This window comes from Haliotis rubra, unplaced genomic scaffold (genome assembly GCF_003918875.1).
Source record: "Haliotis rubra isolate DU_JTF1 unplaced genomic scaffold, ASM391887v1 Scf4, whole genome shotgun sequence".
NCBI lineage: Eukaryota > Metazoa > Mollusca > Gastropoda > Lepetellida > Haliotidae > Haliotis > Haliotis rubra.
Window position 1 is genome coordinate 4,293,448 of NW_025767079.1, and position 11,337 is coordinate 4,304,784.

Consider the following 11,337-nt stretch of genomic DNA (forward strand, 5'->3'; position numbering starts at 1 on the left):
CGCAGTCGGGTACGTCGATGCCGTGTTGTCATCGTGGCTGGTCGTCGTGTGATTGTTAATGCTAGGGGATTTACCAGTGTCGGTGATACTGACGGTGCTTTGGTTACTTGATCCTGCTTCGTGCAAGTAGATTGCTGCGGATAAAGAAGAACGTGCACGGATACAGAAAGCACTAAATTCGAGACGCAGTCAGTTTCTCAGACCCAAGAGAACAAATTAAAAAGTAGAACTTGCGAAATTTCACTTCACACGTACAACTCGCGCACCTGACTGTTCTACCAGCAAGTGGTCCTCCCTCGTAAGACATACCGAAACGTGACAACAAAACAATGATCGTTTGTTAAACAACTTTTTTATTCGTGTGTCCAAAATTATGAGACAATTCATCAGAGTTGGTCTGTCGATTTCATGTAACTGTGCACAGTTTTATTTCGTTGCATTTATTAGATTTTGTGTTAGTGAGCAATTCATCCGTCTAAAATGAAAAACGGACTATAATTAAGCACCCACTAACAAATTATAAGTTTCTGACTTACCTAATGATAAATCTTGAATTGGAACGATGACTGTTATTTGAACTGTATTCCCTTTCAATATTGTTTAAGGGTTTTGCTGAATCAATCGTCAAAACACATCCCAAAATGCAGTTGAAGCACACTACCCACGACTGTCTCAAGAAGTACTATCAACGCGGCTAACTGTGTAGAACGCCAAAACGTTTTAATGATTTTACCAATATCTGTTACAATGGCACGAAGGAGACTACCAGAAGCAAGAAGATGGCACATTATTTGAATGTACGACTATTGGGCTATGGGGCGACAGCTTGACATGCACCACATCCTCGATTTGTTCAAAAACACCGTCAAACCAACAAAGGTAAGGACTGACAAAGGCCAGGTCAACCCCGAAAGACGTCTCAAGTTGAAGATCGGGATTTAGCAACAAGGCTTGTGAGACGCCAGCCCTTCAGTACAAATAGCGCCCTGAAGCACCTATGACTCCCCAAAAGACGTCTGTGCAATAGTGGTGTCACACGTTTATTGCTCAAAATACTCCACCATCGGTGGTACATGAGTATAACAAAGGAGTACCTGCCTATCTTGTCCAACAAGATGACTAAATGATACATCAATTAAAATGTTTACAAACAATCTTAATGAACTTGGATACATTTTAAGGGAAGATATTTTACTTGAAAAAAGTGGACGGAACTTTGACAAATTTGGCCAGGAACTATAAGGTTCTTTTAACAACGATTTACGTATGTCTGCAAAATAGTTACATTTAAACAAATAGTGAAACTCATCTCCAATCAAATGTGAGTCACATAAGTTACAAAATCTTTGTTCTTTTGGGGTATTTTGCCATCTCCCAGTTTCTATGGGGAGTTTATGGTTGCATGTTCTAAATTTTAGGTTCGGTTTAGAAATATCATCTGAGAGAAGTAGGTCTTGTTCAAATTTTGGAGAGGGGCTTTCTTCATTTTCAGACTTGCATGGGCTTCATTGGGTATATTTGTTCACGGTCTGTATGACCAGACTAAGACTCAAATAACTGATTACGTTAATCGCGCGTTTGAGTGGGACAAATGAAGGCTATATATGTTTATGAGAAATGAAGGCGTTTCTTTTTTTAAATACACTATTCTTTGCATTATTTGTAGGCAAAACAATGAATAAAAGATATTGACTGCATGTCAAACTTGATAAACAAACAATTTTGACCGCTTTTAGAGAAGAAATTGTCTGCCTTGAAGCCCTCGTTCCGCTGTTCACATCATCACAACATCACATCTGCGACATCTCGTCCGCGTCGTTGATGTACCCTGCGTTCACTTCACTCTGCTTTTCGGGCCTGGGCACTTCAACGTCATTCCTGACAGAGTTATCTGCCCATGGCTGGAGCTCCCCACTGCCAAAAATCAGGAAAACTAAGGCTCCGAAAACATACACGGCGGAGTTTAAATAAAAGACCGAAGCCCACTGTTCCCTGGTTTTCTGCAAATGACAAAAAAGAGAAGTGAATATTGTTCCATGATTGATCGCCGGTTGTTTACGTCACCAGAAGACCCCTGTGGCAGAGGTGCTATGCTGGCCGTATGGTCCCATGGGTAGGGAGTGGTTTGATGCCATTTATCAGACATGGACTTCTTGCCATGGGTGTGCAAGAATTGTAATATTACCTCTGTGATCATGAAGGCCACTGATACTGGTGCTGTAGACATCGCGGTCATCGACGAGGCCATCCCAACTGACGTTATCATGGAAGCGTATCTGAGGAAAACGTCCAAACTGTAGACAGCATTTCCCACTGAAGGATTACTAATATATATGTCGATGCATTCATTCATTCATTCATTCATTCATTTATTTATTTATTTTGCTTTCTTTTCATTCTTGCCAAGAATTATATATAATTGGGTGAGGGGGTCACTGTTGCTTACCGCAGCAGTCAACAATAACCAGATTATATCACTTCCGGCCGAAGTGAGTGAGTTGGCTTTTACGCCACTTTTTGTAACATACAAGCAATATCACGGCAGATAGACATCGGAAATATGCTTCATAGATTGTTCCCATGTGCGGAAACGAATCAGGGTGTTCGGCGTGACGAGCGAACGCTTTTACCACAAGGCTACCTCACAAGTCAGCTATCATTCATGGCGAACATCAGTTTGAAATTGTTGCAGCTTCAAACAAAAAGAGCAGCTTAAAAATATACTGATTTTCACTGACAATATATACCAGCGGTCTGACTTGCTATGTCACAACGTTGACACTTTCGGAAAAACTGTGAGCCGGTTGTAAGACTTAGTCATATTTAGCAAAAGTCAAAAGTCAAAAGCAAAAGAGTGGTGTGTGGGTACCAGGAAGAGCATACTCACAGCTATACATGCTGGGAATCAATCCGGATAAGTGGTGCAACCAATGAACACTTGAACCACTATGCTACACCGCGAAGCCCCACAACTCTGAACCCCTGCTGTTTAAAATCCAAACCTGTTGTACACACTCGAAATGCGCTTTTAGTTGCTTAACGTCACAGTTCATTTTAATGGTGGTGACCTGTTGTCAGTTAAGTCAGACCACACAAGCCAGTGATTGATATCATGAGCAACACCCACCTTCAGGGTTCGATGACACGCAATAAACTATCACCGAAGCTGACTATCCGGTGATCCAGTTGCATTGTAAGATAGAACGTTACTAAGTTAAAGGCCCGGGTTCGATTCCCAACGTGGGTAAAATGAGTGAAGCCCATTTCAGGTGTCCAAAGCCGTAATATTGCTGCAATATTGTTAAAAGCGTCGTAAACCACTCACTCACTCAATACTTACTGTGGAGCAAGGTCCACTGGACTTATGATTGCTGCATTGACTGTGACAGCCATGAACGGCGTGGCCACTGCGAACATGGCAACTGCAATATACTCTTGACCATCCTCCAGATAGCAAAGGCCAAAGGTTATTGCAGCGGCCACCATGTATCCTTCAACAAAAAGACGTGATGATTTATAATTCGGGGTAATTTGGTTGAACACCGGGTGTTAAAAGCTTGATGTGGGGTGACAGCCCAAAATGAAATGATTGAATGAGTTTGGTTTGACGCCGCTTTTAGCCATATTCTAGCAATATCACGGCCTGGGACACCAGAAATGGGCTATACACATTGTACCCATCGAACCCGGGTCTTAGGCGTGACGAGCGAACGCTTTATCAACGGGCTACCCCACTGCCCCTTAGTGAAGTGATTGTACCCGAGTACATTAGTGGGGTGCCACGGTTGGATGCCCCTCATTCAACCAACCCCGAGAGTTTTACCTCAAGTATGTTTTAAATGAATGCTCTGTTGGCAGTGGTGTAAGGAAATTAAGGGTTTGAATATTCAAAAGTCATTTCTTGCGAAAATAATAAATTTTATTGTTTGGTGATGCTCAGTAAATAGTTTCCAATTACTGTGACAAATATAGATTGTTCTGATAAATATCGCTTGCGCCTTTATAAATAGGTCACTTTGTCATTAACAGACACATAAATACGAAGGAATGTACAGAGGCGCTTACCTGTGTATAAACCCTTCTTGATAAATAAATAAATATATAAATGAATAGAAAAACAAATAAATAAATAGATAAATAAATAAATAAATCCAAAAAAGCATAAATAGATGCATAAATAAAGGCTTAGATAAAGGCTTAAATAAATAAGTAAATAAATAAATAAATAAAAGAAAGAAAGAAAGAAATATAAGCTTAAATGAAGAAATAAATAATAATAAATAAATACATAAATACATATATGAAAGTTTAAATAAATACATAAATAAATAAATTAATAAATAAATAAATAAATAAATTGACATGCTACATATAGTAGTGTGAATGTACAGATGGTGCAGATCATCGCACCTAGAGTCTGTATGAGCTTCCTGGTGTGGGTGACGGAGAGAACCTTCACCAACCTCACAGACACTATGCTCCATCCCACGGTACCACACACTCGGGTTACGTATGGCAGGGAGGACAGCACGCCGTTCTGAAAGATACGTGCATCTTTTGTATCATAGGCATGTATCATGTATCATCAGCAATACAAGCAGTTCCATCAGCATACTGGTACAAATACATGCTAAAAGGTGAGGAACGAGTGAGTGTAGTTTTACAGTGCTTTTAGCAATGTTCCAAAAATATCATAGCTTAGGACGAAATGTGCTTCACATCCGGGTCTTCGGCGTGACGAGCGAATGTTTAACCTCTAGGCCGCCCTACCGCCCAGAAATGGTGAAGCGAAACCCTGTACAGTCCGTAATAGCATCATTTGGTGGTCCGACACTTTTTGACTGATTAAAAGGATAATAGACTCTAGTTGTGACTGACGGTTGCAGTTGTGTTTGTGGCGATACAGGGGCGGTGGGGTAGCCTGGTGGTTCGAGCGTTCGCTCGTCACTCTGAAGGCCCGGGTTCGATTCCCCACATGGGTAGTACAATGTGTGAAGTTCATTTCTGGTGTCCCCCGCCGTCATATTGCTAGAATATTGCTAAAAGCGGCGTAAAACCATACACACCCAATTGTGGCGATACCTGAAATGGGCATTATTGATTGTTCGTTCCCATGAGGGAAAATAGAGCCCTCTTTCGGAGTGACGAGTAGGCCCTCCACACGGCTATCAGGCCGCCTCTGTCGCGGACTAGTACATTTCGAAATATATATTTGACAGAGTAAGCAGATAACCCAGTCCATATGTATTAAATAGTAGGGCTGCGCAATATAACCGGTTTACCGGTATTTACCGGTTCAGACATGAAAACGATACGTATTGCGATACGCTGATCGAAAACCGGTATTTTGACTTGCATTCGGAAAACTTCGTAACACTCGGAAATGTTCGGATATGTCCTTGTTTCATTTGTGCCAAGTATTTTTCACATTTTTTTTTTATCATGATTAAAAGTTGTTATTTAAGCTTAATCAAGCCTAGTGATTTTGTTGTGTTTTTACTCTATAAATCAAGAAGTAACTCGATTATAAGTAGTTTTTGTTTAAAAATACTTCATGCAATATATTGCAATACATATCGCAATACATCCTTTCGCATCGCAATATGAAAATTCTCTGCAATACCCACCCCTATTAAATAGTTTTAGAAAAATCATTTTGAAAATTTACTTGTCACAGAAAGCAGTATAACCAGTTCTTTACTATTACACCTTGTATTTGATTATTTTAGCATTTGCTGTGGACTAGTATATTTTGAATTTACCTGTCCATATTTGACATAATTTTCATGGCATATATTTTCATTACAACTATTTAATTTTCATAGTAATACAAGATAGAAATTTGAATTTACTATTGATCAAAGTTCAAAGGTAGGTCTCTTATTATTGGTCACATAATAACCGCCAAGCGAGTGGTTCGCTGTGATAACCACCTCGGGGGAACCGAGAGTACACTAGAGGTGGTTATCGAAGCCAATCACGAGCTTAAGGTTATTATTTCACATATACCACGAGGTCAAAAACATTCTTATTCTAGGTGTAATATTATTAACTGCAATGTGCAGATATAATGAAATAAAAAAAATGAATGGTTTTGTATTTATTTATTGAAGATGTTTCCAATAAAAACATTGAGGTAGATGCATCAGGCTGTCAACCCCGATCTGCCAAGGGAAAAGTTCTTCTCGAGGTGCGATACCGGGAATAAGGTGAGGCGAGCCTTGTTCTCGGTATGGAACAGAGAGTTGGTCAGATAACACACACGAAAACGTTCAGGTGCAACGCAGGTGAGATGACCCTGGCTGGTCAGGCGCTGTTCCATCAGCCGTTTGTCATCCCCCGGTGTGAAGCGTGAAAAAAGCACAATATTACATGATGGTTTCTTACTAAACAACTTTTTTCGTGATCGATAATAAAACGTCTGATTTCAGATCCTGTTGGGTACAGAGGTTTCAGGACTATGTGTCTCTCTTATGTTTTATGCACTTATCCCAATTTCGAGTTATTTAATCATTTGTCGTTCTCATTTGAACCCAAACGGACTATAAGTGTGCGAAATACGTTCCTGCACCAGAATGTCGTGCAAGTCGAGCTCTAAACAATCACGTGCAATGTAAAACCACGTGATTTAAACTGCCATTACAGCAAATGAATTGCGACAAGGAGATGCTCTTGACTTCTCAGCGAGCTGCGACGATTCTGTTCCAGGCCGGAGTGCATTTTGAAGCAAACTGGCCATCTGGTAAGTATCGTGCCCTACATAGCATTTGTCTATATCTGTATTTGTACTCAAAACAGCTATACTCATTACCGCCTATCTAGCGGTTCTTTTTCGAAAATATACTGAGTCAAAAAAGAAACTTCACAAAATGTATAATTTTTCTCTGATGATACATCTATGTATCCGAAATGGGATCCCTATCTTTCGACTCTAGAAAAAACGTTAGTAAAACCCACTCAAACCCATCCATTCGTCGTGCAAATGACGTTAGTGCCAAATCAGGTTTTGCACGTGCAGTCGAATACGTGATCTTCGCATCGAAGTTTTCTTCATATGCACGTGTTTGCATTGGCCTCAAGAATTGAAAAAACTCTTTTAAACCACATTTCTAACGGTACTTGAAATGCCACGATTGTCAAATGTGCAACGTGACCGTGCCGTTGGCATGTTGCAAACGGGAAGATCAGTTATTGACGTCGCAAGAGCAAGGGGATGCAGCCGTCGTACTGTGTATGACTTGCGAGTTCGTCTACAACAAACTGGCACCACTTCTGATCCCCCAAGGTCGGGTCGTCCACGTGTGACGTCACGAGCAGAAGACCGTCAAATCGTCCTACGTCACCTACGTGACAGATTTCTGCCGGCTACACGAACCAGGGCTGAGATGTTTAGAGGTCGACTGTCCTCACAGACCATTCGAAATCGGTTGCGGGCTGCCAATCTCCATTCTCGACGTCCATATCGTGGGCCAATATTGACGCCGTTTCATCAACGTCAACGTATGCTGTGGGCCCAACGTCACCTCCGATGGACCCAGAGAGACTGGAATCGAGTCGTCTTTAGCGATGAATCCAGGTTTACCCTCAGATTCGCGGACGGCAGGCATAGAGTCTGCAGACGACGTCGTGAACGGTATGCTCAATGTTGTGTACAGTAAGTCGACAGATGCGGGGGCGGAAGTTGCATGGTGTGGGGTGCTTTCTGTGGGAACAACCGTTCCCGACTTCTGGTCATCCGTGGAAACCTCACAGCTGCTGCTTACCGCGACCAGGTGCTCACCCCTGAACTCGTTCCTTTCATGGCGGCTCATGGCCCAGGTCTACAGTTCCAGCATGATAATGCTCGGCCGCATACCGCGATGTTGACACGAAATTTCCTTCAAAACGCTGGAATCAACGTCATGGACTGGCCATCGAGGTCCCCTGACCTTAATCTAACAGAGCACGTTTGGGATGCACTTGGGAGAAGGCTTCGTGGTCTTAGGAACCAACCTCAGAATTTGCAGGAACTTGGCGCTGCCTTGCAAGAGCAATGGCGCAGAATCCCCAACCACGTGTTCACAAGCATCAGGCAGTCGATGAGGAGACGGTGTTTGGCAGTGGTGAATGCGCGGGACGGCCATACACGATATTGAACTGAGAAATTTCGCATTTTTATTCTTGTGACTTGACATTCTGTATACCCATGTTTTGGAACGGCGGTGTAGCCTAATGGAACTGATTATGGCACTGTCAGTGTATCGAGTACATCACACAGATCTGAGCAATGAAATAATAACAATTTAACCATCTTACCATCTCTTGTTCTTTTATAGCGCTGAAGAAAGAATGTGAAGTTTCTTTTTTGACTCAGTATATTAGGATATTGGAAGTCATATTAAGGAAGTTAAATTCACAGATAATGAAGTAATCTAAATTAAATTGAATTGCTTGTTATGTATTGATGTGTCTCATATGTAGATGACTACCTCGTACCACTGTCCTATTCTTCTGATTAACGCTAAGGGCCCTTCATAATTTATGGGTGTAGGGGTTATGGGGGTGCATGTATAATGTGAATGCTCCCCCCTAAACTATATGGGAAAGACATCCTCCCGTAACCCCCGTACTCTTTTTTAATCATTCTATGCCTAAGAATATAGGCCTATGTTTTTTATGGAAAGAAACCTATCCTCAACCCTAAACCTAATGCTAAACCCCACCCCCTCGAAATAATCCTAATAGAATACATTTCAAGCGTGGGTTACGGGTTAAAAAGATAACACTTTATATATAAAGTGGCCACTCACCACCCCCACCCCGCCTGCTTGTCATGTACAAAATTGCTGACCACGCCCACCCACCCCAACCCGTAGTGTATGTGTACAAAGATGACGCACACGCACGCACACACACACACACAAAACAAACCTCCCTGAACAAAACGGGTGACACGCCCTGCCCCCAAAAAAAAAAAAAATAATAATAAAAAATAAAAATAAATAATCATCACACACACACATACACACAAACACACACACACAAACACAAAAAAACACACAAACAAAACAAAACAAACAAAACAAAAACAACAACAAACAAACACAATTTGGGAATTTATCTGATTGTTCAATAGTACCATTGATTTTATACAACTGTTGCAGGTGTACACAAAGGCTTCAACTCCAGAAGGTATGTTTTCTTTCTCCCAGTGGAAACAAAATTTTAGGGAAAAATTTAAAACGTTCTCATTACTGACTCTTCTAATGCAATTTAACGTTATTGGTCAGGGGAAAATGCACTGCTCATAGGCCAGTGGCCCACCGACCGAACTGTCATTCCATTGGTCAAGAGTTTGTACTAACCCCAAGTGTATTGGTATTTGAGATTTTCATGAAAACTATACTTGATATTGATGAATGTAATTTGTTGGTAAACGTCATGTTTACGTTCTAGGAATGTATCATCAAATTAATCATTGTTGTAACTCAAATTATTCATTACAAAACTATCTATGAGGATCCTGTCTAAACATCTATTTCATTTTTCAGATGATTCAAGTGACCCTGAGGAGAATGGGAAGGGGGAAGGAGATCTCGCCGGTTCCAATTTCTTAACTGCAGTGTGCAGATATTGTAAATAAAATAAATCATTTTGAATGGTTCTGTTTTTGTTTATTTATTGAAGATGTTTCCAACAAAAACATTTGAGGTAGAGGCATACAGTTGTCAACCCCGATCTGCCAAGGGAAAAGTGCTATTCGAGGTGCGATACCGGGAATAAGGTGGGGCGAAGCCGAGCCTTGTTCCCGGCATCGCACCGAGAGTTGGTCAGATAACCGCCCTTGGGGTTGTTATGGTAACCAACCCCTTAAGAGGTTGTTCACAAAAATTAATAACCCCAGATATTGACCCGATAATCAACCCACGTGGTATATCTGAAAATAAATACTTCCATAGAATCTTAAACAGGAGCAGCAGAAAAATGGAAGACCTATGCTTCCTCTTTTGAGGGGTGATGGCGTAAGCCAGTCGTTAAATTTCACACATTTCTGGTGTCCCCCCCCCCGTGAAATTGCTAAAGACGGCTAAAACAATAATCACTAACTTCATCTACATCTATGATTCATCACAGATAAGAGGATGGTGTGGTTAAAGCGTTCACTCGTCACACCGAAGGCCCGGGTTCGATTCGCCACATGGGTACAATGTGTGAAGCCCATTTCTGGTGTCCCCCGTCGTGGTATTGCTGGAATATTGCTAAAAAGCGGCGTAAAACCAAACTCATTCAATCATTTCATTTTGGGCTCTCTCCCCACATCAAGCTTTTAACACCCGGTGTTCAGCAAAATTACCCCGAATCATAAACCATCACGTCTTTTTGTTGAAGGATACACGGAGTCCACTGCAATAACTTTTGACCTTTGCTATCTGGTAGGGGTGGGTATTGCAGAGAATTGCGATGTATTGCATTGCGATATGTATTGCAATATGTTGCAAGAATTATTTTTTTAAACAAAAACTACTTATAATCTAGTTAATGCTTGATTATAAAGCAAAAACACAATAAAATCACTATGATTGATTAACCTTTAATAAAAACTTTTAATCATGACAAAATAAAAATGTAAGTAATATTTGGCACTAATGAAACAAGGAAAAGAACAATTTAAAAAGCGGAAATATCCGAAGATTTCCGAGTGTTACGAAATTTTCCGAACGCATGTCAAAATACCGGTTTTCGATCAGTGTATTGCAATACGTATCGTTTTCATGTCTGAACCGGTTATATTGCGCAGCCCTACTATCTGGAGGATGGTCAAGTCTATTATACAGTTGCCATTTCTAAAAGCGGCGTAAAACTCACTCACTCACTCAGATAGGTCACTTTACGGAAAGGACAACAGTGTGGGTCAGGAAGTATGAGACGCACTACTTACTAACCTGTTCAACGTCAAACTTGAGCACTGTGGCCATATACATGGGGAGATAACTGAAGAGCACGCTGCTGCTCCACGAATGGAGGAACATAACCAGCAAGTAGGCCCACACTGGTGTACTGGAGAAGATGCTCTTCCATGGGATCTTTGTTTCCTGAAAACATTGCATTAAGAGCGAGATGCTGAACAGCGGCGTTCCTTGTATTAGACAATCCATTTGATGTTTAGGCCATCAGTGTTTCGTTATGTGTTTCCCATTTCGAAGCCAATCAGGGAAAGGGCGGAGAGGCGAAAATATGATAAATCACAGATTGAGCAATTTATTATTGGTATTTTTTTTTTTTTTTTTAAAGAAGAGATTTGTATGATATGGATTGAGTCGTTTTGCTTCAGAAACACTATTTAAATAACTCCAAACC

At 41.1% G+C, this 11,337-nt stretch overlaps 1 long non-coding RNA gene across 1 annotated transcript; it reads left to right on the forward strand.

Moving 5' to 3' along the window:
- The first annotated feature begins 6,518 nt into the window (after positions 1 to 6,518).
- LOC124287120 lies at positions 6,519 to 9,640 on the forward strand. Its single transcript, XR_006901195.1, has 2 exons — positions 6,519 to 6,742; positions 9,531 to 9,640. It is a non-coding gene; the product is annotated as an uncharacterized LOC124287120 (long non-coding RNA).
- Positions 9,641 to 11,337: the final 1,697 nt, after the last annotated feature.